The sequence below is a fragment of the Lutra lutra genome, chromosome X (assembly GCF_902655055.1).
Source record: "Lutra lutra chromosome X, mLutLut1.2, whole genome shotgun sequence".
NCBI lineage: Eukaryota > Metazoa > Chordata > Mammalia > Carnivora > Mustelidae > Lutra > Lutra lutra.
In genome coordinates, this window is record NC_062296.1 from 55,681,631 (window position 1) to 55,702,995 (window position 21,365).

A 21,365-nucleotide genomic window follows, 5' to 3' on the forward strand; every position below is an offset into this window, starting at 1 on the left:
AACTGTTAAGAGAGGAGTGCTGAAGTCTCCAAGTATCATTGTGGACATATGTATTTCTCCTTCCAGTTCTATCAGATTTTGTTCATGTATTTTGCAATTCTGTTGCTTGATACTTACAAATTTAGGATTGTTATGTCATGTTGGCGGATTGACCCTTTTGTCATTTTTGCAGTGTTGCTCTCTTTCTCCAGTAGTTTTCCTCATTCTGGAACCAGCATTATCTGCTATTAAATAGCCATTCCTTCCTTGTTTTGATTAGTATTTACATAGTATGTTTTCCCATCCTTTTACTTTCAACTTGCCTTTATTGTTTTATTTGAAGTGAATTTCTTTCCACAGTATATAGTTGGGTCATATGTTTTTATGTATTTTGCCAGTCTCTTTCAATTGATGTATCAGACCATTTATATTTAATGTAATTATAGATATGGTAGGACTTAAATCTAACATTTTATTTTGTTTTCTCTATGTAGTTTTTTTTTAAAGAGTTTATTTATTTATTTGACAGAAAGAGATCACAAGTAGGCAGAGAGGCAGGCAGAGAGAGAGGAAGGGAAGCAGGCTCCCTGCTGAGCAGAGAGCCTGATGTGGGGCTCGATCCTAGGATGCTGAGATCATGACCTGAGCCGAAGGCAGAGGCTTTAACCCACTGAGCCACCCAGGCGCCCCTCTCTATGAACATTTTTATGTTTCATTTCTCTGTTTTCTTTTTTGTGTGCCTTACTGTGAGTTAAATATTGATTAGAATTCAATTTTTATTTATCTATAGTTTTTAGGTATATCTCTTCCTATTGATTTTTTAGTGGTAACTATAAGTATTTTTATTGTTCTACCTTTAAGTTCACCTATTCTTATGTCCCTTCCATTTTGCTGTTGAGATTATTCATTTAGGTTTTTTATATTGCATTTTTAAATTCTAAAATTCCATTTTATTCTTCTTTATATCATCTATTTCTTTGTCAAGGCTTGCTATTTCGTTTCTTAGAATTTGTATTTTTTCATTTGTTTCATATATGTCTGCTCTTGCTCATTGAAATTTTTTTTTATGATGACTCATTTGTCATCTAATTCTAACATTTCTATCATCTTGATATTGGTCTCCATTCATTATCTATGTTTCTTATAGTTTGAGATCTTCCTTTTTCTTAATATGACAAGTCATTTTCAATTGAAATATAGAAATTTTGAGTATTGTGTTATGAAACTTGGAATCATATTAAAAATTTCTATTTTCCACCTTCCTCTAACACCACTCTGGCAGGGGAAAGGGGTTACTACCTCAGTACTGCCACATGGAGGTAGAAGTCCAGGTTCCCTATTTGGCATTTATTAATATCTGAGGAGGGAGAGTCCTTTGTCCTGTCAATCACCACTGATACTTCCCTTGCTGGGAGAGGTAGGATGCCTCCTTGCTGAACACCCTGTGCCTCTATTTCTGGGCAGTGGTGAAAGTTCTGACTCTCCATAGGCTTCCTCTGACAACACCTCAGTATGGAGAGGGAGTGGTTCTTTGTTACCACGAGGTGGGGGTACTTGACCATGCTCCCCACATGGCCTCTATTGACATTGTTAATAGGGGAGGTCTTGTTACCACCCATCATGGATGAAAGTCTTGTCTCCATATTCAGCCTTTTCTGCCATCATCTTGGCCATGGTGATGTCAGAAAAGACCTCATTGTAGCCTGGCCATGGTAGAAGTCTAGGCTCTCCCCTCAGCCTTTGTTGACATGAATGGAGATGGGTTCATAGTTCTTCTGTGGTGTTTGACTGGAGTGAAGCAATTATTGCCTAAAATTTTTCTGTCTTGCTAGGCCACCCCTTTCCTGGTTCTTGGGATAGAGAGAGCAAGCTTCCATTGGGACTTATTTTGTCTGTGTACATTAGCATTTCCAGGTTGTTGCTTCTCAACTCCAAACCTGTGCTATGTAAGCAAAAAAAAAAAAAAAAAAAAAAGCAAGGGGAGGACCTAGCAATTCTACCTTCTTAATGTAATAGAAATCTTCTTTACTACATTAGGACTCTTCTAATTGGATTGTTCATTTTTCACTCTTGAGTTTTAAATCTTCATTATATTCTAGATATTAGTCCTTTGTCATACATGTGTTTTGCAGATATTTTCTCCTAATGAGTGGTATTAAAGGCAACCATATGAGAGTCTTCTTATGCTTGTTTTACAGGTAATATCCAAGGTTTTTAGTTGTACTTAGTGAAAGGAATAAGGAAAAGTTTATCTACTTCATTTCCACAGAAGCATAAGTCTCAATTATGTTATAATCCCTCATCTTGAGATTCATAAGCCTTACCTCCTTATATATTTAATAAATTCAAAATTAAATGCTTAACTTAAACAAATATCTTTACTAAAAATCAAATGTCTTGCAAAAAATGAATCTTGACACAAAACTTACACTTACATAAAAATTAACTCAGAATGGATTACAGACCTAAATGTAAAATGTGAAACTATATAACTCCTAAAAGATAACATAAGAGTAATCTTAGATGACCTTGGGTATGGTGATAACTTTTGAGATACAGGACTAGAGTCATGATCCACGAAAGAAATTATTGATAAGCTAGACTTAATTTAAATGAAAAATTTCTGCTCTGTAAAAGACATTGTCAGAACAATGAGAAGATAAGACACAGACTAGAAGAAAATATTTCTGAAAGATATGTCTGATAAGGGACTGTGATTCAAAATATACTGGGTGTTATATGTAAGCAATAAATCACTGAATTCTGCCCCTGAAACTAATAATACACTATGTGTTAACTAAATTGAATTTAAATAAAGAATTTAAAACTATATATGCAAAGAATTCTTAAAGAACAACAATTAAAAAAAAAAACCTGAGTAAAAAAAATGAGCCAAAGACCTGAACAGACAACTCACCAAAGAAAATATACAGATGACAAATAAGCATATGAAAAGATACTTCAGGGGCACCTGGGTGGCTCAGTGGGTTAAGCCTCTGCCTTAGACTCAGGTCATGATCTCAGGGTCCTGGGATCGAGCCCCTCATCGGGCTTTCTGCTCAGCAGGGAGCCTGCTTCCTCCTCTCTCTCTGCCTGCCTTTCTGCCTACTTGTGATCTCTGTCTGTCAAATAAATAAATAAAATCTTTAAAAGAAAAGATCTAGAAATTAAAAAAGATACTTCATGTCATATGTCATCAGGGAAATGCAAATTAAAACAATGAGATATAGCTATACACTTATTAGAACAGCCAAAATTTGGAACACTGACAATACCAAATGCTGGCAAAGATGTGGAGCAACAGGAACTCATACATTGCTGGTGGGAATTCAAAACAGTACAGCCATTTTGCAAGACAGTTTGGTGGTTTCTTATAAAACTAAATATACTCTTGCTATGTGATCCAGCAATTGCACTCCTTGGTATTTACCCAAAGGAGGTGAAAACTTGTTTCCATACAAAAACATGCACAGAGATGTTTATAGCAGCTTTATTTGTATTTTCCCAAACTTGGAACCAAGATGTTCTTTAGTAAGTAAATGAGTATATAAACCATGGTGCATCCTGATAATAGAATATTATTCAGCATTAAATAGAAATGAGCTATCAAGCCATGAACTGTAAACGCGTATTACTAAATGAAAGAAGCTGATCTTAAAAGTCTACATACTCAATGATTTCAACTGTATTGACTTTCTGGAAAAGGCAAAACTATGGAGATAGTGAAAAGAGCAATGGTTGCCAGGCATTAGGGAGGAAGGAGGGAGGGATGAAAAGGCAGAGCACGGAGGATTTTTAGGGAAGAGAAACTATCCTGTATGATACTCTGATGGTGGATAAATGGCATTACACATTTGTCCAAACCCATAGGAAGTACAAGAACAAGAGTGAACTCTAATGTAAACTGTGGGCTTTGGTTGATTATGATGTATCTATGTAAGTTCATCAGTTGTAAATAATGTACTCTGGTGGGGGATGTAGATAATGGGGGTTTATGTATGTGTGGGGTCAGGGGATGTATGGGAAATCTCTGTAATTTCCTCCTAATTTTACTGTAAACCTAAAACTGTGCCTTGCCAGAATATTCTTAAAAATCTAATGTCTTTGTTAAAAACAGCTAAACTAAGTAAACCTTAAGCACCAAAGGTGTTTCTTTTAGCTGATGAAAGAAACGTATGAATCCTAAAGATGGTCAGTATGTTTTACCAGTTCTTATTTCTTAACAGCTTCTTCAAGATCTAGTCTTAAACTTAGGTCCTGATGAGTATGCCAAACCTGGATCTTAGTGCAAGTGTCAGGATCCCTTCTGGGGATTTGTCTCTGAACTGCCAGCTTTCTGGACTTCAGGCCAGTTTCTATTTTGAGTGAAAGTTCCAATCTAGCAAGAGTGCATTGATTGCTTTCCAACTAATCAAAGGGAAAGCATTGGTTGGCCATTCTAGCATCCTTGTTCAGCTAAAAATGATTATATCTTTGGCTCATGCAAAGATATATTCTTCCTTTTTTCCCCCTGTAATGAGGGTGCAGAATATTCTTCAATTTTGTTAAGTATAAAGTTAATGTATGCCTTTGAATAGTCTTTGAGAAGTTATACAGTGCTGGTTTTCTCCCTAAGGGAAGAGCAGAACATCACCTGTCGCTCTCCTTTTCCCAGTCATAAAGTTTGTTTGACTTAAATTTACACACAGTTGAAGTTACTTACCTGAAGTTGTCCCTCTTTGCACTTCAGGAATTGATTTCTTAAAGTACCCATGGCCCTTCCAACAGAATGGAACACTTTGAGTAAAAATTAAAAACTAGTTTTGGTGCACGAGTTTTATATGAGATTAGGAAACTTTTCTCTTATGGTATCCTTCCTCCTCTCTCTGTCTCTCTCTGTCTCTCTCTCTCTCTCTCTCTCTCTCTCTGTGTGTGTGTGTGTGTGTGTGTGTGTGTGTGTGTGTGTATGATTCTTTCCTACTCTGTACTTCTTCGGAGAAGCATGGTGTTTAATAAAGGAAAGTTTAAAGATGAGTGGAGAGTATGGCTGATCTCTTATATGTGATTCAGGGTCACTATTATGATGAATACCCAAAAAAAGGAAGAATTGCTAGAAAGTCCTTTTCATGACACAGTAAAAAGAATTTCTTCTCCCCTCCCAATTTCTTATCAATGTAATCACTTGCAGTGGCCATTGGTTTGCCACAGCTGGACAGGGAAATTTGCTCTGTGTTGCTTGTGTATTATATCCCAGGATCTGAACAGCTTTCTTGGCCTGAGATCTTGTGTGATCATGAGAATATAATAGTGAAAACACCTTACATTCTCACCACAGTTCTACAAAGTAGATATCATTTGAAGAAACCAAGGCTTAGAATGAACATGCCAGTTGTCTAAAGCCAAATAGCTAATAAACATCAGAGCTGGAACTCAAATCCTGTCTCCATGTGTGACTCCAGAACCCACCCATTATCCCGGTATCAACATTGCTGAGTTTTGGTGAATTCCACTCACTGAGACTTGCATGGTTCAATAGTTTACTGAGATAGTGCTATATCAGTCCTCTACCCAATAGTTAGTTTGAAAATATTAATACCAGTAAGGAATGAACTGAGTTCTCCTTAGGAATTTGGAGTCGGGTGAAAAGGCTCCACCAAAGTACCTTCACACCTAAATTTGAAGAGGTTCAGTCAGAACCATGATTCCTTTCAGATGTAATAGACACTCTGTAAATGTCAGTTCTGTCCCTCTATCTCAGCACTTACTATGGGTCAGATGCAGTGCTAGCAGCTCTCAAGTACATCATGTTATCTAATCATGACAGCTCTCTTATAAGGTATTGGCATGAATATATCCCCATATTCCAGATGAAGAGATTGAAGTACAAAGAAATAAGGTAACTGGCACATCTACCATCTTATAACGAGGTCTGTCTGACTGTATATTGTTTGCTCTCTAAAAACCTCAGTTGGTTCCTGCCTACCTACTTTCTTTGCTTCTGTCTCAGTACTATCTTCAGAGGCTTTAAACTGAGTATTTCAATTGAGATCGTCAAGAAATCCTTGTATTACTTGAAAAACCTTTAGGCCATGCATGCTTTCTCCCTTTCCTCACCCTGTAGTATCCTCAGTTGTAACCTTGCATCCCAATAGAGCCCAGAGCAAAATCAAGTGTAAATTGGTCTAAGAGGATAATTGAGTCTTAGTCACCCGGGCTTTAGCTTTGCCTTGACCTGGGATGCTTGCTAGTCTCAATGGAAGAATAAAGTGAGTTAATCAGCTCTTAGATAGGGTGAGACTTAAGTTTCTAGGTGTGGGTCTGTGCAACTGAACTGATGATTGTTGGCTTCTTACATTATGTCATCCTTTACCTATCTGGTGGGTGAAGGCATCTTCTTTTCTGACCTGAAGCTGGGTCAGTCTCAGTCACTTGGAAAATACTGTCATTTGTATTCTGCATTCCTCCTGTTTCTTTGGGATGTGCTATGTTTAATAAAACATGCATTAGGAGATACTAAGAAAAGAGTTTTTAATCTAGTGTTTTTCTCCCAATAGGTTTAAGTTGCCCCCAAAATGTGTGTTTGTATGTGTATATGTGTGTTTTAGACTAAATATCACTGAAGAAGTCAACACCTCATTATGTGTAGGTTATTGCGTTTGTGGAACAAAATCTCCCTTAAGTGATATAGCTACTGTGTGTCATAAAAAATTAATTCACTTTATGTGTGCGTGTTTTCATTTCAGGCATCTTTAATAAGGAAATATATTCTGGTAGATTAGTTTGCAGTGTTTCTAAATAATAAATCATAAACACCAATAAAAGAAAACATCTAAAATGTGCATATTTGTGAGTCAATTATATGTTGATTAACCTTATGTGTTTTTGTCATAATTCTTATGATTGTCATTTTCCCTTGCTGTCAAACAACAATTCATTTTTGGTACATAAGATGCATAATTATGAATGTTAATACAGCACCCTGCTGCTTCTCATCCCCCTTTGCATTATGGCACGGATTTACTTTAGAGACACAATGGTACTTTCTCTTATTATTCATAGTAACTGTAATTAGACACTAAACTTGAGATATAAATGTAAGATATAAATATACTCATTATTTACCTATTTTCTTAATTAGAATTTTTCTTATACCAAGACTCTAGAAGAATAATGTTTATAATTCAATTAAGAACCATGGGACCCTGTTTTAAAAATAAAAATGGAAAGAAAGGAATCTGTTATGAAGAATAGAGCAATGGTATTGGGGGTTTTAAGTGTAAACTCAGTAGTCAGTGGAAATTGTGGAAATACTAGGTAAGCCTCTAACCATCTCATTACGGGTGATTCACGGCTGTACTTCCCACCTGACAGGGATCTGGTAAAGATTAAATAGGTACCTCATGAGAACATGCCTAGAACAATACGTGATACCAGGTATATCACCAGTGAATGTACAGTTTTTAATATGACATTTGAAAATTTAAAAAGTATTTTCTAAACATTAATTCACCAAATATCTCTAAATAGCAAGTTCCTGTAATACAATGTCATTGATTTAATAAATATTTTTGAGTGTGAGTGCTTAGCATGTACGGAGCAATATGTTAAACAATGTGGTGGCAGTCATAGCAGAAGTATGCTCTAGCTCTGAATTCTAGTGAAGTGAGATGAGACATACATAGGTAAAATGGTTGAGCAAGGAAATATATGATTGTCAAAATGAGTGACACCAGGAGCAAGTGATTATGAAAATTGAAAGAATAACACAAAAAACTTGGCAAAAATTTTTAAAAAGAAGGGGAGGGTATTTATCCTTTCTGATGGAGGCATAATACTCCATTGTATATATGGACCATATCTTCTTTATCCATTCGTCTGTTGAAGGGCATCTTGGTTCTTTCCACAGTTTGGCAACTGTGGCCATTGCTGCTATGAACATTGGGGTACAGATGGCCCTTCTTTTGTATCAAAATGGACGGGACTGGAGGAGATTATGCTAAGTGAAATAAGTCAAGCAGAGAGAGTCAATTATCATATGGTCTCACTTACTTGTGGAGCATAAGGAATAACATGGAAGACATTGGGAGATAGAGAGGAAAAGTGAGTAGGGGGAAATCGGAGGGGGAGACAAACCAGGAGTGACTGTGGACTCTGAGAAACAAACTGAGGGTTTTGGAGAGGAGAGGGTGGGGGTTGGGTGAGCCTGGTGGTGGGTGTTAAGGAGGGCACGTATTGCACGGAGCACTGGGTGTGGTGCATAAACAATGAATTTTGGAACACTGAAAAAAAAATAAAACAAAATTTAATAAAATAAGAAATAAAAAGAGGAGGAGGTTGGTTGAATTCCTGAATGATATGCAGGAAGGCATAAAAAGAGGATGGAGAGAAACATAGGTTTGGAGACTATTAAGGAAGCCCATCCAACTTAATCAGTAAGAGGAAAATTTGAATAATCTATGGAAAGTCCAGAAAAAGCAAACTTTATCCAGTAGGCAGTGGGGAGCTGCTGCAGGATTGTGAGTAGATGAATAAGAATGAAATTAGTGTTTGTGGGAAATTGGTGTGGGTTGGACTGAATGTAAGGTGGCCATGTGGTGTGATTGTTTATGTAGAGTAGACTGGAAGAGTTAATGGGAGAGATATATCAAAGCCAGAACTTTGTGACTGATTCAGTACACAGGCTAAAGAAAAGGAGAAGTAAATGGTAGTTACAAGGTTTGAGCCAGTCAAACTTTTAAAGACGGAAAGCAAACAAATAAGATTTTTTAAAAGCTAAAGTAGGAAGAGTTAGGCTTGATGTTAATGTTTGTTTGGCTTTTCCTTGGTTTTCTCTTCAGTTTGAGTTGACTGATAAGATACGTAGAGATTCAACTGCAGTTGTAGGGCGTAGGTAGAACTGGTGTGGTGCTTAGGGGAGAGATCAGTACCAAAGATTGCTCTAGACCCATAGAATGCTATTCCTAATCTAAACTAGTCTCAAGGGATGCCTGGGTGGCTCAGTCAGTTAAGTGTCTTGTCTTTGGTTTAGGTCATGATCCTGGGGTCCTGGGATGGAGTCCCACATCGGACTCCTTGCTTAATGGGGAGTCTGCTTCTCCCTTTGCCTGCTGCTTCCCTCACTTGTGCTCTCTTTCTTTCTGTGTCAAATAAATAAACAAAATCTTTAAAAAAATAAACTAGTCTCAATTACACATAAGTATCTTTAGGTAGTCACTTTCTCCTAAAAACATCATCTGCCCTTGACCATCATCCTCCTCTAACAATGATTCTCATTCCCTTCACAGCCCAGCTCCTTAGGCTCTTGAAAAGTATTCTTATATTCCTTGTCTCCCTTTTCTTCCTTCCCATTTCCCCTGCAGTCTGTCTTCTTCCACTGTCACAATACTCTTCTCTGTATAGTTCCAAGGTGCATTAGTATCCTCCAGGTTGAAAAAACAGGGAAGGAGCATCTTCCTTCTCCTTTTCCAATGAGCAATTTTAATAGAGTTTTTCAGCAGTATACTACAGAGGAAGGAAGGTAGCCACTGACATATAATAACATTGGTGTTAAACCATTTACCAACTGGCCAACCTTTAGCAAGTTACTTAATCACAATTTCCTGATCTGTACACATATTTCTATAACCTTATGGAGTCACATGAGTAAGTGAGATGATATGTATAAAGCCCTTTAGAAGTAGTGTTGCTTAATAAATACTAGCCCTGTTGAATACTTCTTTCTAGAAATTTCTTTGATTATTAAACATCTCTTTCTCCTAGTTTTCTTCCTACTGTTTATTTCCAGTTCTTTTTCCGTAATTTGTCTCCTAACTACTGGTATACCCTAAAACAGTGGTCCTCAAACTTGAGTGTGCACTAGAATTCTCTGGAGGATTTGTTAAGGAACATATTGGCTCCTCCTCCCCACAGTTTCTGATCTAATCAGGGGCCAAGGAGTTCTCAGATAGTGCTGGTGCTGCTGGTCTAAGTATTGAACTTTGAGAACTACTAATCTAAAGTTTGGTCTCAGACCCTCTTTCTCATTCTATGAACTTTTCTTGAGAGGCTTCAGGTACTGCTGATAACTCCCAAGATTTCTGTATCCAGGGAAGACCACACTCCAAGATTCAGGATTCAACTGCATATTACACTAGCGTGCCCAAGGTGATTCTAAAGTACATATGGAAATATAAATCTGTAAGATTAGTCAGGAAATGTCTGAAAAAGAAGAGTAATAAGGGAGAAAGGGACCAGTCCCTTTCTAACATCTAACACATTATAAAACTACAATAAATAAAACAGCTTAATTAAAACTGGCACATATTCATGTGCCAGATCAATGGACCATAATTAGGTCTAGAAATTGATCCAAAGACATAGTTTAGTATATGATCTTTAATATATGATTTTTTCATGAAATATTAAAGGTCTTTCTAAACAAGACACAAAGGAAGCCATCAAGGAGAAAACTGTTAAGTTCAACTACACCAAAGTTAAAATGTACAGCAGAACATAAGAGTATAAACAAAATCTAAAGATAGAAGCCCGGGAAGGAGATTTTGCATCTGATATGGTAGTTTGTTCCCTTTATATATAAAGAGCTCTTGAGACTGAGAATCACTAAAGAAAATACCAACAAATCATTGTAAAAGAGAAAAAAGGACCTAAAGAGGCAACTGAGAAAAAAAAAAAAAAAGTTGGTCTATAAAAACAAATGACAAGATGCTCACCAAAACTCATAATTAAAGAAATACAGATTTATTTAAGCAACAACTCATACCTTAAGATACAACTTATGAATGAACCTATGAGAATGGCAAAAATCAGAGGATTCAGTATTCATTATTTTTTGTCAAGAATGCAGAGAAACGCACTCTTACACCTTGCTATATACCTTCTACTCAAAATGTGATACTTGGGCCAGCAGTATCTGTATCAACCCAGAGATTGTCAGAAATGCAGTTCCAACCCAGAACTACTAAATCAGAACCTGCATTTTAATGAGATCCCCAGGTGATTTGTTTGCACATTAAAGTTTGAAAAGCATTGCTGTAATACATTGTTGGTGGAAGTGCAAATTACCATAACCTCTTTGGATTTCAGGAGACTTTATTACAAACATTTACATATTCTGTGAACCACAATTCCACTTTATCTAATAGATATAATCATCTGTATGTAAAGATTACAGAGATATTCACTGCATCATTATTTGTAATAACAGAAAAATAGACACAACCTCAGTATTCATTAACTGGATAAAGGTTAAATAAACTGAACAAAATTTGCATGGTGTAATACTATCCAGTTCTTAAAAAGTTGTGAAAAAGTACACACAGATATGAAATTATCTGTTTAAGCACAAACATCAATTTTCTGAACAGTATTCTTGTATGCTTTTTTGGTGTTCTATTTTTATATTTCCATTTTACAGATGATGTAAGTGAGGCAGAGATGTTAAATAACTAGCTCAAGGCCATACAGCTAGCAGTGATGAATTCAGATCCAGTCTGGTTCTAGAGCTTATGCTTTTAATACTATACTATACTGCTATTGGGGGATAAATAAGAAAATGTTAACAGTGGTTTCCCTAGTAGTGTGGGGGACTCATTTTTTGGTACTGTTTGTACTCTTTGAATGGTTTGCCTTCTGCGAGTGTTGCTTTAAAAAAATACTTAAAAATCAACTTGTCCAAAATTGGATTGATTTCCTCCCTATTCTTTTGCTTGTATTGGTGACAGGCTGAATCATTTGCTGAAGTGAGAAATCTGGCAGATATTCTGGACTCCCTCCTCTTCTTTACTCCTCATATCTGTCCAATCAGACACCAAGATTTATTGGTCCTACCTCCCAGACAAGATAATTCTCAAATATACCTCTCCACTCTGTCCCTGAATCTGAGATCACTGGGACTATAACTTTTGTTTCCAAGTGGTCCACCTGCCTCTTTTTTCCCTACAAAATGTCAACTGAAACACCTTTCCAAAATGAAAATCTGGTTCTGCCACTGTCATACTTAAAATCTTGCACTTACTACCCAGTGCCTGTGGGAACGTCCAAACTCATTAACATGGCGACTTAGTTCTTCCATGTTCTGGCCCAGCCTGCTTCTCTAGCCTTACCTCTCACCACACCTCCTCTTACATCCTACTCTCAGGACACCATTTTTAACTCCCATTTCCATGATTTTCACATGCTATTCCTTCCATAGGAGTACATTTCATCTCAGTCAATCCCTACCCTTCTTTCAAGGACAGACCTCAAGCATGACCTCCTTTATGCAGATTTTTTACCTGCAGGTTAGTAGACATTATGTATTCTGTACTAGGCAGGTCAAGATTCCCTAAAGTTCTGTTGTCTCTCAGTGTTCCACTGAATATATCTCCAGTGTCAAAGCCTTCTTGCTTGAATGCTCTGAATTCATAATCCTTGTGGACTCCCAACATGGATTCCAACATGTGAACTCCCAACATTTTTCAATGCCTAGGTGGGAAGGGAAATATTTTTTTTGTATTTTCATATTTCCTGTTTACATTGGTACTAGCATCGAATTCATTCACTCATTCAATTATTGAGAGCCAAGCAAGCACTATTCAAGATGCTGGGGACAAAGAACAAAGAACAATACTTTAAAATTTTCATTCTGTGATTCTGTCTTTTAGCTTTAGTATTTTCAAATTAAATCTATATTTATGTATGAGTTTTGTTTCAATTTTACAAACATTACCTTGACAAAATTTAAAATCCAATTTAAGTCAAGTCCAATTTTTTTAAACATTTTATTCATTTATTTGACAGAGAGAGATCACAAATAGGCAGAGAGGCAGGCAGAGAGAGAGGAGGAAGCAGGCTCTCCACGGAGCAGAGAGCCCGATGTGGGGCTCGATCCCAGGACTCTGGGATCATGACCTGAGCCGAAGGCAGAGGCTTTAACCTACTGAGCCACCCAGGTGCCCCAAGTCAAGTCCAATTTTTAAAAAAATAACTGATTTGTTTATTCTCCATCCCAAGAGGAAGGAATGTGTATGATTGAGTGCAGGAGTGCATGCATGAGAGAGAGAGAGCAAGCAGTTACCTGCAGTGAGGAAACTGGGTAGGGAGTAAGTTGAGAGGCATGAGTAGGGGAATTCATATTCCCCAGAAGGAAAATAATTTTATTTCAATTCTTGCGTTTTTTTCTAAATTGTTGTTTGGAAAAGCCTCTATTAAAAAAATGAAAACCAAAGAAATGAAAATCTTGAGCAACTAGAGGTTTATAAATGTAAATACATCAGATCACAAAATTTCCCAGGGGCTCATGCAGGACATTGTGGAACCATAGGAAAGCCTTCACGGAGAGAAATTTCAGAAAGGGAGGTAGATATATATAGCAGTGGCTCACCAGCTCATATCTCCTCCAAACAGAGATGGTATGAGCAGGGAATTGCCTTCTTGGTTCTGAGACCTTCCTCACCATGAAGTAATGTGTTCCCTCCTGCCCCTGGAGCCCAAATTCTATTCAGGCAACCCCCTCGACTATATACACAGCCACTGACAGTTGAAGAAAGGCTCCCAGGCTTCCTTGGAAGACAAGACCCCACATAAGTCAAAGCACCAGCAGCCAGTATTTTATTTGTTTGTTTGTTTGTTTGTTTGTTTTTAAAGATTTTATTTATTTATTTATTTGACTGAGAGAAAGAGAGATCACAAGGAGTGGGGAAGGATAGAGGGAGAAGCAGACTCCCTGCTGAGCTGGGAGCCCAATGTGGAACTCAGTCCCCAGACCCTGGAATCATGACCTGAGCTGACGGCAGATGCTTAAATGACTGAGCCACCCAAGTGCCCAGCAGCCAGTATATAAAAGAAGCTGCTTGAAAATCTGTTTTTTTTAATTGTGTTATGTTAGTCACCATACAATACATCATTAGTTTTTTAATGTAGTGTTCCAAGATTCGTTGTTTACGTATAACACCCAGTGCTCCATGCAATACATGCCCTCCTTAGAAAATCTGTTTTAAAATGCATGGTAGCATTCTTTAGAGTGATGGCTCTCAAATGTGGGTGTGCAGTAGAATCACTTGGAGAGGTTGTTAAAATTCAGATTTCTGGGCCCGATTCCCAGAGTTTCGAATCCAGAAGGTCTGGAGTGGGACCCCAGAATTTCATTTCTAAACAAGTTCTCAGTGATGCTGATGCTGATCTATAGAAAAACTTTGAGAACCACTGTTTAGGGAAAAAGCAAAGGAATTTGAAAGTGAAGAACTTGGGTTCAAACCTTGTGTGATTTATTTCGCCTCTGAGCCTGAGTTTCATCTTTCCTGCAGTAGAGTTTATAAGGTGGTTGAAAGGATTAAATGGAATGATGTGTATGAAATTTCCTTGTGAACTGTATACAAATATTAGAAATTAGATGTCTTCACAAATGGTACTTGCTGCCGCACCCCACACCAGAGTTCCCTGTGCCTTGTTCCCTCTCCATGAAATTTTGTCCAACCAAGTTCATCAGGCACCTGGGAAGAAACTATAACCAAGGAGGCCTTGAGTAGGACTCCTGGGTGGCTCAGTCAGTTAAGCATCTGCCTTCAGTTCAGGTCATGATTCCAGGGTCCTGGGATCAAGTCCCACATTGGGCTCCCTGCTTCACAGGGAGCCTGCTTCTCCCACAGCCTCTGCCTCCTTCTCTCTCTCTCTCTCCATCTCTCATGAAAAGAATAAATAAAATCTTTAAAAAAAAAAAAAGAAGAAGACCTTGAGTAGTAATATTTTTCAACCCACTGGGCATAGCCATGATGCTGACCTTGACTTGACCCCTTTCCTTTGCCTGGTCTCCCTTCAACTTGCTCCTTATTTTTCCAGCCCTGGCCACCTCTCACAGCAAAGAACAGTTTCCAGTGTTAATATTGGGGTAAAAAACTGTCAAATGCAGGGGTTTGGGGATTTTTTTAGTTTGGGGGGGGGTTGATTTTGGGGGAGGGTTGGGTTTTGTTTTTGTTTTTGTTTTAGTAGTAAAATAAACAGAGGAATGCACTACCAAGCAGCAAAGCATTTGTTGGGGAAGTATTTTGCTAGTTGGTGGGCTCTAGGCTGATTTACCTGAGGGCGAAATCTAGATGTTTGAAATAGTTTAGTGAAATGACAAGTATAATTGCAGATTCCTAACTTAAATGTATCAGACAGTTATATCAGACAACTGTCAGGGTAAATGATATCTCCATGTAGAATGGTGTCTTTTTTCTTTGAAAACCTTTCTCATTCAGCTATAATGCATGTGTAGAGACAACTTTGCAATTTTGTGAAGGTGTAAGAAATATTAAGAATGACCCTTAATTCCACCACATAGAGATAAATGCCTACTGGGAAGATATTAGTGTATTTGTTTTCAGACTTTTAATATGTGTATGATTGTACATGAATATATAGGTACATGCATATGTATTTTTTGAATTGGGCTGGTACTACATACAGGTTTATATACTTTTTCTTTGGCTTACAATTATATTGTGAGCCTTTTCCAGGATCATAAAGTAGTCTGGAGAAACATGGTTTTTAATGGTAGATTATTTTTCCTTCGTGTAGATGTACGATACTTCACTTAACTCTTCCTAAATGTCAGACACTTAGAATATTCCTGTTTTTAGCATCATAAATATCCCTGCAGTAGATGACACTTCATGTACATAAATCAATGTGTGCATCTCTAATTGCTCTCTTAGGATAGAATCCCAGGAGTGGAAAGACTGGATCAAAGGGTAGGAACATTTAAAACAGATGTAATTCACATACCATAAAATTCATTACTTTCAAGTGTGTCATTCAGTGATTGTCAGTGTATTCACAAAGTTATGCAACCAGCAATGTTCTCTAATTCCAGGGGAGAAAAATGAAGTACTTCATAAATTTACATGTCATCCTTTGCAGGGGCCATGCTAATCTCTATATCATTCCAATTTTAGTGTATGTTGGCTGAAGCAAGCACACTGGGAACATTTTGATGTCTCTTGCTACACTACATTTCCCTCCAGCAAGCGTGTACCCATATCCCTTCCTACCTAGCAATGCGTAAGAACGCCTGTGTCCTGCCACTTGGTGGACACTTAGTTTAAAAATACATATTGCTAATATCATTGGAAAATGACTTTATTATTGTGTCTCTTTGATCAGCTTTTCTTCTTCTCCCACCTGAACTCTAGCTGTTCTGTAGAGACCTGTCACCTACCCTCTTCACACATTGACCACGGGCAGTTACATCCAATGCAGCAGCATCAGCTGCCTCCTCTCGGGATAATGACCGCATGTCCATAGCCTGCCCTAATCTCTTTCTAGCCCTGCAGCCCAGACATTAAGCTTCTTGCTGGGCATGCCTATCTACATAATTTGACAGCCTATGGAACAAACTCCTGTCAAAAATCAAACATTTCTCCCAAAGCCAGCTCCTGCTCCAACTTCCCTATTTAGATGAACGATACCACTGCTCTCCCACATGTTTCATGGTCACATTAACCCCGTTCTCTCCTTCATATTTAATTAGTAGTCCAACCTTGTTGATTCTGATTCTCATGTCCTCCCTCCCAGCCTTCCCTTCCGCTGCCCCCCCACTGTCCTGCTCTAGTTCTACCTTTTATCGTATGTGTGGTGCCAGCCTGCTTACTTCTATGCTTTCACTATTTATCCACATAATTTGTCCTACATGTGGCTACCAGAATAACCCTCCCCACACACTGATTTTTACCATGTTGCTATCCTATCCTGGAGCCTCCAAAGCCTCTCTCTTGCCTGCTGGGTTATATAAAGTAAATGCTTTACCCTAACACTTATGGGCTGCCATATTCTCACCGTCATTTTAATTTTACTTCCCCTGTGCCTTATAGAAACTGTACGTTCTTCATTCAGCATATTCCTGCTTTCTCCCCTCTTTATGCAAAACTTGGCACGACTTCTCCAGTCTACTCCAGTTTAAACTGAGTCTTCATTTTGGCATGTGCCATAGTACCCTTCCATGCACCTTAAATGTAGATGGAAACTCCATCAATGTTTGAATAAAAGAATGGTGAGGACTGCCAACTTTTTTTTTTTTTTTTTTAGCACTACTAATGACTTAGTTTCGGGAATGAATTCTGTGCTAAGAAGGTACAGATGCCAGATGACCCGAATGTCATGGCTTCCTTTTCCCTCACTCTCCGCATTCAATCCATCAACAAATCCTGCCAGCTCTACCTCTTTGAGACTTCTCTAATCAAGCTTCTTTTCTCTACTCTACTGCTTCCTCCCTAGAAAAAGCCACCATGATCTCTTACCTAGAAGAGCCTTTTTAACTGGTTCCCTGGCTTCTACTCTTGTCCTACCTAAATCCATCAGCCAGGTGAGATCTTTATAAAACTTTGATCATTCGGACATTAGCAATGTCCACTCACTTCCCACTGCACTGAGATTTAAATGTATGCTTCTTACCTTGGCCTTTGGAAATGACCTGGCCTTGGCACTTTTGCAACCTCATCTCCCACTACTGTCCACCTAGCTCACTGTAGTCCAGGTCCACTGCACATTGACCCTTCCTCATTGTCATGTTTGCTCAAAGCAGAGTGAGTGGGTGTTCTTTGTTCTACTGGGGTATTCACTATTGTTGGCTATCATCCTAAGGCTTCATGGCCTTACTAGTGGGGGTGAGTTGAAGAGTAGCCAGAAGTAATTCTGAGGGCTTTGAGACTTGACTTTGGGGGAAACCTCTGTGGGTTCCATCATCTCCCTGAAAAGTGGTATCTCTAATACTGAGTTTGAGTGGAAGAAGATATTTGGCTTAAAGGGAAAAGAAAGGAAATTTTGTATTATTCCCATAACCTCCTTCCCACGGGATACTACAAATACTACTAATAGAAATCAGAGCTGAAGGACAAACATCCTCTACCTTCTTTATCACTGTGGGTGTTGGTTTAGGAAATTGGGCACCACAGCAGAAGCTGACTCAGAAGATGGTGCTCTATGAACCTGTTGTCATTTTCTCTGTGTGCTCTCCAGAAGTCTCCTTCAGGCCTCTGGTGGGGCACTCTTAGCTTTTGTAACAGGAAAGTGAGAAAAACTCTCTTTCATTATTCAGATTCTTGACTTGCTTCCCTTGCTTTTAGAAGCTGTGTAATATGCACTGTTAACCACCTTGCCTTTAGGATCACTGACAATAAGCAGTCTATGATGGGTATTAGACTATACATAGAAAAACTAAAATATGCTCTCCAGCCCACTCTGAAAGAGAATTCTAAGTACTATGTTACTAAAGTACTAAGCATTTTTTAGCCCCTTATTATTTGGAAGGCTCTCCTGCATCATTCACAGTTTGCCTCTTTCGAGCCTTTAGAAAAAGAGGTGTCCCCATGTTTTAAAGATTTCAATGTGAAAAATGGATACATGAAGACAAAAGGTCAAATCAGATGAAATATCACTGTCTACATGAAGAGCCAAAAGGCACCCCCTCACACACACCACAGCATTTGCGGGAGTCTCTCCACCACAGCATCCCCTTTCTTATTCACTACCCTGGGTTTCCTTTTACCTATGGATGGATGCCAGCATGGAGGGTGGAGGTAGGGATCCAGTGGATTTATATGAAAGAACTTGACCTGAATATTCAGAGAAGTGAGGGGAAGTTGGAGGAGGTGGGGGAAGGTGGGGAGGCAGAACAATACCAAAGCCCCTTCTACATAAAATACCCACATTTCAGGTGATCCAAATTATAACTTCCCCAGACTGACAAGAAAGCCACTGTTGTCAAAGTTGTCATTAAAATTATACACACACACATATACATGTTTCCTGTTGGTTTGGTCTGTAATAAGAAAGGGTCTCTGGATCACCAGGCTGCAAGCCCCCACCCCCTGCCACTAACAGTGGGATGTGAGTGGGCCTTCATAGCTCTCTATCCCTCCAGGACGATCAAGCAGCTTTTCCCCTATTTTGTCAGATAAACAAGCTGTGCATTGTTCTGTCTGCCGGTCCATGTGCAGGCTTCCCTTCCTGCTGAGCTGGCCAGAATGGGTTTGGCCTCCTTCGTGTGGGGCAGGTGGAATGTGATATTCAGGGGGAGGCTGGAAGAACCACAGAAAGTAAACAGAGCTAATCAAGGACTCTCTTCTGTACTTCTCCTTATCTAAATACTTTCAAAAGAGGAAAGAGCCTGCAACAGGTTATGGCCCAGACCTTGGATTAAGCACAATCCCCAGCAACACAGACCATATTTTCCTTCTTGCCCTGGGTTGGGGCAGAGTCATTGTTCTCTTTCTCTGTTTGCCTCTACATATTGCTTGACAGGTCTGCTGGAAGCCAGGCTCTGAGACAGGTAGTGCTGTCAGAAGATATTGGGGTGACAGTCCACTAGGGCACTCATTCCAGAATTCTTGTGCCTCCATCTCCTCATCTCTCAGAAGTTTTTATCAGAGGGCTCTTCTGGGAGCTAGCTTCTGGCTTATCTGCCACTTTCACCTGCATGTGCCCATCCTCCTCTTGCAGCCATGCCAAGTTCTTATTTTCTGAGTGCTTGGAAAAGAAGCAGTCATCTTGGGATGCCTCAGTGGCTCAGTTGGTTAAGCATCCGCCTTCAGCTCAGGTCATGATCCCAGAGTCCTGGGATCAAGTCCCACATCAGGTTCCTTGCTCAGCAGGGAGTCTGCCTCTTCCTCTGCCTCTCTCTCTCTCTGTTTCTCTCTCTCTGACACATAAATAAATGAAATCTTAAAAAAAAAAAAAAAGGAAGCTGTCATCTTTACCTTCCCCCAAACATAGGAGGTTATACTTGGTCATGTAATCTAGAACTCAGCCCTGCTAAGGGAGAGGATCCCCCTTTCACCCCCAAACCCTCCCCCAGCTTCTTTCCCAAATCCCAAATTGGCCAAATGGCTTGTGTTCCTCTTTTATCTTCCTTTGCCTATGGATTTTTCAAGTATAAGCTATCTGTGCCTACCTGCCCATCCTCTCACCTCATCTGGTCACTCCCTAGCTCATCTGCCCTCCACACCTCCCCTACCTCAGGAAGTCCCACAAACATGATTGCACCTCTCGTTATAATTTCCTCAACCTCACCTCGGTACTGAAAAGGCCAGACTGCCATCAAACTCCTTCTTCTTTATTTTGTTAGGAAGTGAGGATTGGCAGGCCTCATCAGGGAATCACACTGTTTTGTGCTGGGTTGCTGAGTGGAAGGAGGAAGGCACTTGATGACCAGAAGATTGGGGAGGCCTGGCACTGAGGCCTGAGTAATGACAGGAGAAGAGACTGTTTATCCTGCTGCTGTTTCAGACCAGAGGTTATCCTGTAGTGTACCGTTAATGGTACCATATTGTGCATTGTCAAAGAATGGTGATCACACCACTGGCAGCAGCATTACTGTAGAGCTTGTGAGAAAATCAAATCTGGAGCCTACTCTAGACCTACTGACTCAGAATCTGCATTTTAACAGGATGGCTAGGCTATTAGTATGCCCACTAAAGTTTGAGAAGCTCTGAGTACCCAAGTACAAGGTTTGGCTTTTTAATCTTTTTTTTTTTCAAAATTTTTTTATTAAGTTTTATATTCCAATGTAGATACAGTGTTAAATTAGTTGCAGGTGTACTATATAGCCATTCAATTCTTCCATATAACTCCTGGTGCTCATCCCAACAAGTGCACTCCTGAATCCTGATCTCCTATTTCACCCACCGCCCCCTCTGGTAACCATTGGTTTTGGACCTTCTTTTAACTAGTCCTTTCTCTTTCATCTTCATTTGGATTGAAAAAGTTATTTTTCTTGCTATTAACAGTACTTTTGCCCATTATTATTTGGGGTAGAAGATAACATTAACAGCAGGTGCCAATTATTGAATGCTGGTGGGTAAGAAAATGGAAGCCCTGTGACATGCCCAAGGCCAAACCAGGAGTGAGGAGTGAAGCTGAGACTCCAAGCCAGATTGATATGCCCATAAAATCCCCAGCCTTTCCCTATACAGTACCAACTACCAAAGGGTGGCCTGTGGGCTTCTTTGGATGGCACCAGCCTTTTGGGGAGTAGACAAAAGTCAACCTAGACTTCCCCAGATGGTACAGACGGAAGAGAGGGGAAGAGGCTCCAGGAACAATTTCCCCAGAGAGGAATAGCCTGGGCATGCTTCTTGTCCTGAGGGAACCCATATAAGCCCTCTTGGGCCAGAAATTGCTGGACTTTGGACCAGAGGCCAAGGGAAACTGGAATGGGGATCAGGAATATTACAAAGGGCAACCCCCAATTCTAAATCCCTGAGAGAAATTAAACTCTGATGCCTGATTTGGGACTTGGGATATACAAGAAACTCACGTGGGGCTGCTCTGGTTTCTGGCTATCACACATGTCAGTGAGGACGTCATCTGAAGCCCAAGCCTGGGGCCCAGGACTATTACATCAGAGCATGTTTAGCTGGAAGTGTCGTTTGTTTCAATGGAGTCAACATTTTATT

General features: G+C 39.3%; 1 protein-coding gene and 1 pseudogene across 3 annotated transcripts in view; one reads left to right on the forward strand and one right to left on the reverse strand.

Moving 5' to 3' along the window:
• SHROOM4 (shroom family member 4) overlaps positions 1-21,365 on the forward strand; it is a 226,547-nt gene that overhangs the window by 153,741 nt on the left and 51,441 nt on the right. The gene's annotated exons all lie outside the window — the stretch shown is intronic.
• On the reverse strand, positions 15,791-15,890 carry LOC125092505 (uncharacterized; annotated as a pseudogene).